Source organism: Brachyistius frenatus, unplaced genomic scaffold (genome assembly GCF_029030835.1).
Source record: "Brachyistius frenatus isolate BFR_SWC_R1_liver_20210118 unplaced genomic scaffold, ASM2903083v1 Contig_150, whole genome shotgun sequence".
In the NCBI taxonomy this organism is placed as follows: domain Eukaryota; kingdom Metazoa; phylum Chordata; class Actinopteri; family Embiotocidae; genus Brachyistius; species Brachyistius frenatus.
The window spans coordinates 328,000-333,896 of record NW_027210749.1 but is presented as its reverse complement, the minus strand read 5'-3'; the positions used below and the strand labels follow the sequence as shown (position 1 = coordinate 333,896).

Genomic DNA, 5,897 nt, shown 5'->3' with positions numbered 1-5,897 from the left:
CCCTCTCCCGTCCGTGTTGACCGATTATTCAAAGGAACAGAAAAACTATTCTGGGATTTAATCTCAGTCTGAAAGTGAGTTCATGTGTTTTAATGACTGATAGGGAGGTAATCAGGTAGATGGAGAGATAATTGATTAGTTGAGGAGATAATCAGGAGGCTCGATAGATGATTAGGTCGGTAGGTTGATATTAAGGGTAATAGGTAGATAACTGGGATTATTTACTCCTGCAAGATTTGATGTTTTACGAGGACACCTCCGAGACATCATGGACTATGAGGACTCCTGATAATTGTAGGTGGATAATTAGGCAGTTATGTAGATAAACAATAAGGTCTGCAGGAAATTAGGGAGATAAGTTAATTGAAAAAGTATTACACTAATAAGTGTCTAAAAAAAAATAAGAAAAGAGGAATCACACTTGAGCAACAGAAACATGGTCACTGTTTTACTGGTTCAGTGTTTCAAGAGGTTATCCTCTCCCCGTCGGGGAATCGAACCCCGGTCTTCCGCGTGACAGGCGGAGATACTGTCCACTATACTAACGAGGAGTGGGAATACACATCACGTGACTGTCATCAAACCGGAAACACGAAAACTGGTTGAATATGCATTACGACAAACCGTGTAATAAACACGCTCGTCCACCAGAGGGAAGCATTTCACCCGCTGTAGGGAAAAGGAAAATAACTGGAAACCATAAACTGTAGATAAAAGTGAAAAAAAACACGTTGTTAGTGTTAAAAAGAACAGAAAAAAACTTAGCTACCTTTCAGACTTCAACCTCATCCGACCTGACTTGACCCGACTCCTTTGTACTTTGTCTAATTATCTACATGCGTAATGTAAGTCATTTTACCTGCGTCTATTGACAATTATACGGGATAATAATGACATTTGCACATTTTTATACATGTACTTTTAATTTTTTTTTGTCCGCCATATTTACCATTTGTTAAAAGTTATGTTTCACAGGTAAAGTGACTTTAGAGTTATCTTAACTCTTCTTAACGTGACAAAGTAAACACAACAGCTGAAAAAGAAAAGCCTAAAACATTATAAATAAAAAAGAGGAATCAAACTTGAGCAACAGAAACATGGTCACTGTTTTACTGGTTCAGTGTTTCAAGAGGTTATCCTCTCCCCGTCGGGGAATCCAACTCCTGCCTTCCGCGTGACAGGCGGAGATACTGTCCACTATACTAACGAGGAGTGGTAATACACATCACGTGACTGTCATCAAACCGGAAGGCAGTAGACATGTGGTGTACGCTTCCAGTTTTACCACGTGTTTTAGGCTTTTCTTTTTCAGCTTTTGTGTTTATTTTGTTAAGACAACTTTAAATCAATGTAGCTGGGAAACAAATAACTTTTAACAAATGGTAAATATGGCAAAAAAAAAATTTTTAAGTAGATGTATAAAAAAATACAAATGTCATTATTATCCTGTAAAATTATCAATCGCAATTTGTGACGCAGGTAAAGTGACTAACATTATGCATGTAGATAATTAGACAAAATATACAGGAGTTTAATCAGGTCGGATGAGGTTGAAGTCTGAAAAGATAAAAGTTTTTTTAAATTGTTTTATGAACACTAACAACTTGTTTTTTTTCACTTTTATCTACAGTTTATGGTTTCCAGTTATTTTCCTTTTCCCTACAGCGGGTGAAATGCTTCCCTCTGGTGGACGAGCGTGTTTATTACACGGTTTGTCCTAATACATGTTCAACCAGTTTTCGTGTTTCCGGTTTGATGACAGTCACGTGATGTGTATTCCCACTCCTCGTTAGTATAGTGGACAGTATCTCCGCCTGTCACGCGGAAGACCGGGGTTCGATTCCCCGACGGGGAGAGGATAACCTCTTGAAACACTGAACCAGTAAAACAGTGACCTTGTTTCTGTTGCTCAAGTTTGATTCCTCTTTTTTATTTATAATGTTTTAGGCTTTTCTTTTTCAGCTGTTGTGTTTACTTTGTCACGTTAAGAAGAGTTAAGATAACTCTAAAATCACTTTACCCGTGAAACATAACTTTTAACAAATGGTAAATATGGCGGACAAAAAAAATTAAAAGTACATGTATAAAAATGTACAAATGTCATTGTTATCCTGTATAATTGTCAATAGTAATTTGTGACGCAGGTAAAATGACTTACATTACGCATGTAGATAATTAGACAAAGTACAAAGGAGTCGGGTCAAGTCAGGTCGGATGAGGTTGAAGTCTGAAAGGTAGCTAAGTTTTTTTCTGTTCTTTTTAACACTAACAACGTGTTTTTTTTCACTTTTATCTGCAGTTTATGGTTTCCAGTTATTTTCCTTTTCCCTACAGCGGGTGAAATGCTTCCCTCTGGTGGACGAGCGTGTTTATTACACGGTTTGTCCTAATACATGTTCAACCAGTTTTCGTGTTTCCGGTTTGATGACAGTCACGTGATGTGTATTCCCACTCCTCGTTAGTATAGTGGACAGTATCTCCGCCTGTCACGCGGAAGACCGGGGTTCGATTCCCCGACGGGGAGAGGATAACCTCTTGAAACACTGAACCAGTAAAACAGTGACCTTGTTTCTGTTGCTCAAGTTTGATTCCTCTTTTTTATTTATAATGTTTTAGGCTTTTCTTTTTCAGCTGCTGTGTTTACTTTGTCACGTTAAGAAGAGTTAAGATAACTCTAAAATCACTTTACCCGTGAAACATAACTTTTAACAAATGGTAAATATGGCGGACAAAAAAAATTAAAAGTACATGTATAAAAATGTACAAATGTCATTGTTATCCTGTATAATTGTCAATAGTAATTTGTGACGCAGGTAAAATGACTTACATTACGCATGTAGATAATTAGACAAAGTACAAAGGAGTCGGGTCAAGTCAGGTCGGATGAGGTTGAAGTCTGAAAGGTAGCTAAGTTTTTTTCTGTTCTTTTTAACACTAACAACGTGTTTTTTTTCACTTTTATCTGCAGTTTATGGTTTCCAGTTATTTTCCTTTTCCCTACAGCGGGTGAAATGCTTCCCTCTGGTGGACGAGCGTGTTTATTACACGGTTTGTCCTAATACATGTTCAACCAGTTTTCGTGTTTCCGGTTTGATGACAGTCACGTGATGTGTATTCCCACTCCTCGTTAGTATAGTGGACAGTATCTCCGCCTGTCACGCGGAAGACCGGGGTTCGATTCCCCGACGGGGAGAGGATAACCTCTTGAAACACTGAACCAGTAAAACAGTGACCTTGTTTCTGTTGCTTAAGTTGGATTCCCCTTTTTTATTTATAATGTTTTAGGCTTTTCTTTTTCAGCTGTTGTGTTTACTTTGTCACGTTAAGAAGAGTTAAGATAACTCTAAAATCACTTTACCCGTGAAACATAACTTTTAACAAATGGTAAATATGGCGGACAAAAAAAATTAAAAGTACATGTATAAAAATGTACAAATGTCATTGTTATCCTGTATAATTGTCAATAGTAATTTGTGACGCAGGTAAAATGACTTACATTACGCATGTAGATAATTAGACAAAGTACAAAGGAGTCGGGTCAAGTCAGGTCGGATGAGGTTGAAGTCTGAAAGGTAGCTAAGTTTTTTTCTGTTCTTTTTAACACTAACAACGTGTTTTTTTTCACTTTTATCTGCAGTTTATGGTTTCCAGTTATTTTCCTTTTCCCTACAGCGGGTGAAATGCTTCCCTCTGGTGGACGAGCGTGTTTATTACACGGTTTGTCCTAATACATGTTCAACCAGTTTTCGTGTTTCCGGTTTGATGACAGTCACGTGATGTGTATTCCCACTCCTCGTTAGTATAGTGGACAGTATCTCCGCCTGTCACGCGGAAGACCGGGGTTCGATTCCCCGACGGGGAGAGGATAACCTCTTGAAACACTGAACCAGTAAAACAGTGACCTTGTTTCTGTTGCTCAAGTTTGATTCCTCTTTTTTATTTATAATGTTTTAGGCTTTTCTTTTTCAGCTGCTGTGTTTACTTTGTCACGTTAAGAAGAGTTAAGATAACTCTAAAATCACTTTACCCGTGAAACATAACTTTTAACAAATGGTAAATATGGCGGACAAAAAAAATTAAAAGTACATGTATAAAAATGTACAAATGTCATTGTTATCCTGTATAATTGTCAATAGTAATTTGTGACGCAGGTAAAATGACTTACATTACGCATGTAGATAATTAGACAAAGTACAAAGGAGTCGGGTCAAGTCAGGTCGGATGAGGTTGAAGTCTGAAAGGTAGCTAAGTTTTTTTCTGTTCTTTTTAACACTAACAACGTGTTTTTTTTCACTTTTATCTGCAGTTTATGGTTTCCAGTTATTTTCCTTTTCCCTACAGCGGGTGAAATGCTTCCCTCTGGTGGACGAGCGTGTTTATTACACGGTTTGTCCTAATACATGTTCAACCAGTTTTCGTGTTTCCGGTTTGATGACAGTCACGTGATGTGTATTCCCACTCCTCGTTAGTATAGTGGACAGTATCTCCGCCTGTCACGCGGAAGACCGGGGTTCGATTCCCCGACGGGGAGAGGATAACCTCTTGAAACACTGAACCAGTAAAACAGTGACCATGTTTCTGTTGCTCAAGTTGGATTCCCCTTTTTTATTTATAATGTTTTAGGCTTTTCTTTTTCAGCTGTTGTGTTTACTTTGTCACGTTAAGAAGAGTTAAGATAACTCTAAAATCACTTTACCCGTGAAACATAACTTTTAACAAATGGTAAATATGGCGGACAAAAAAAATTAAAAGTACATGTATAAAAATGTACAAATGTCATTGTTATCCTGTATAATTGTCAATAGTAATTTGTGACGCAGGTAAAATGACTTACATTACGCATGTAGATAATTAGACAAAGTACAAAGGAGTCGGGTCAAGTCAGGTCGGATGAGGTTGAAGTCTGAAAGGTAGCTAAGTTTTTTTCTGTTCTTTTTAACACTAACAACGTGTTTTTTTTCACTTTTATCTGCAGTTTATGGTTTCCAGTTATTTTCCTTTTCCCTACAGCGGGTGAAATGCTTCCCTCTGGTGGACGAGCGTGTTTATTACACGGTTTGTCGTAATGCATATTCAACCAGTTTTCGTGTTTCCGGTTTGATGACAGTCACGTGATGTGTATTCCCACTCCTCGTTAGTATAGTGGACAGTATCTCCGCCTGTCACGCGGAAGACCGGGGTTCGATTCCCCGACGGGGAGAGGATAACCTCTTGAAACACTGAACCAGTAAAACAGTGACCTTGTTTCTGTTGCTCAATAATGTTTTAGATTCCTTTTTCAGCTTTTTTTATTTATAATGTTTTAGGCTTTTCTTTTTTAACAGCTGTGGTGTGTTTATTACTTTGTCACGTTAAGAACCAGTTAAGATAACTAACTAAAATCACATTTAGCAGTGAAACAAACACAAACTTTTAACAAATGAAACAAACACAGATTCGGCTGTTTCAAAATAAAACAGGAAATATGAGAAAATAATAAAATAAGTGTGTTTCTCATCTCGTCTTTTATTTCCTTGTTTTTATTCACCCAACAAAGAACCAGTGATTTATAGATAAAAAAAATATTTAACTTGCAGGGACTCAAACTGACTAATTTTTTTTTTATTGTCAAGAAATCTCACGAAAAGATCAAAAACACTTGAATATGTCCCTTAGTACTTTATTCAAACTTATTTTAACGCTCTTTGAGGGACTATTTTCAGCGGCGGATTAATCCACATTTTGAACAGCGTATTGGAGGATTATTCAAAATAAATGACAGCTTATGTGTTTATCGCAAAAAAAAAAAAAAAAAAAGATTTTTGTCGACAGAAGACATTCAGTTCTGCTATTTGGTCTTTTTCACGAAATTAATAAAAAGTACAACTGTAGAATATAACCTTTTATTGAGTGAATAA

The 5,897-nt window shown here is 37.0% G+C and overlaps 7 non-coding genes across 7 annotated transcripts; 6 read left to right on the top strand and 1 right to left on the bottom strand.

Moving 5' to 3' along the window:
• Positions 1-479: 479 nt before the first annotated feature.
• trnad-guc (transfer RNA aspartic acid (anticodon GUC)) lies at positions 480-551 on the bottom strand. Its single transcript has one exon. It is a non-coding gene; the product is annotated as a tRNA-Asp (tRNA).
• Positions 552-1,783: 1,232 nt separating this feature from the next.
• On the top strand, positions 1,784-1,855 carry trnad-guc (transfer RNA aspartic acid (anticodon GUC)). The gene has a single exon. It is a non-coding gene; the product is annotated as a tRNA-Asp (tRNA).
• A 597-nt stretch (positions 1,856-2,452) lies between these two features.
• On the top strand, positions 2,453-2,524 carry trnad-guc (transfer RNA aspartic acid (anticodon GUC)). Its single transcript has one exon. It is a non-coding gene; the product is annotated as a tRNA-Asp (tRNA).
• Positions 2,525-3,121: 597 nt separating this feature from the next.
• trnad-guc (transfer RNA aspartic acid (anticodon GUC)) lies at positions 3,122-3,193 on the top strand. Its single transcript has one exon. It is a non-coding gene; the product is annotated as a tRNA-Asp (tRNA).
• Positions 3,194-3,790: 597 nt separating this feature from the next.
• Positions 3,791-3,862, top strand: trnad-guc (transfer RNA aspartic acid (anticodon GUC)). The gene has a single exon. It is a non-coding gene; the product is annotated as a tRNA-Asp (tRNA).
• A 597-nt stretch (positions 3,863-4,459) lies between these two features.
• On the top strand, positions 4,460-4,531 carry trnad-guc (transfer RNA aspartic acid (anticodon GUC)). The gene has a single exon. It is a non-coding gene; the product is annotated as a tRNA-Asp (tRNA).
• Positions 4,532-5,128: 597 nt separating this feature from the next.
• On the top strand, positions 5,129-5,200 carry trnad-guc (transfer RNA aspartic acid (anticodon GUC)). Its single transcript has one exon. It is a non-coding gene; the product is annotated as a tRNA-Asp (tRNA).
• Positions 5,201-5,897: the final 697 nt, after the last annotated feature.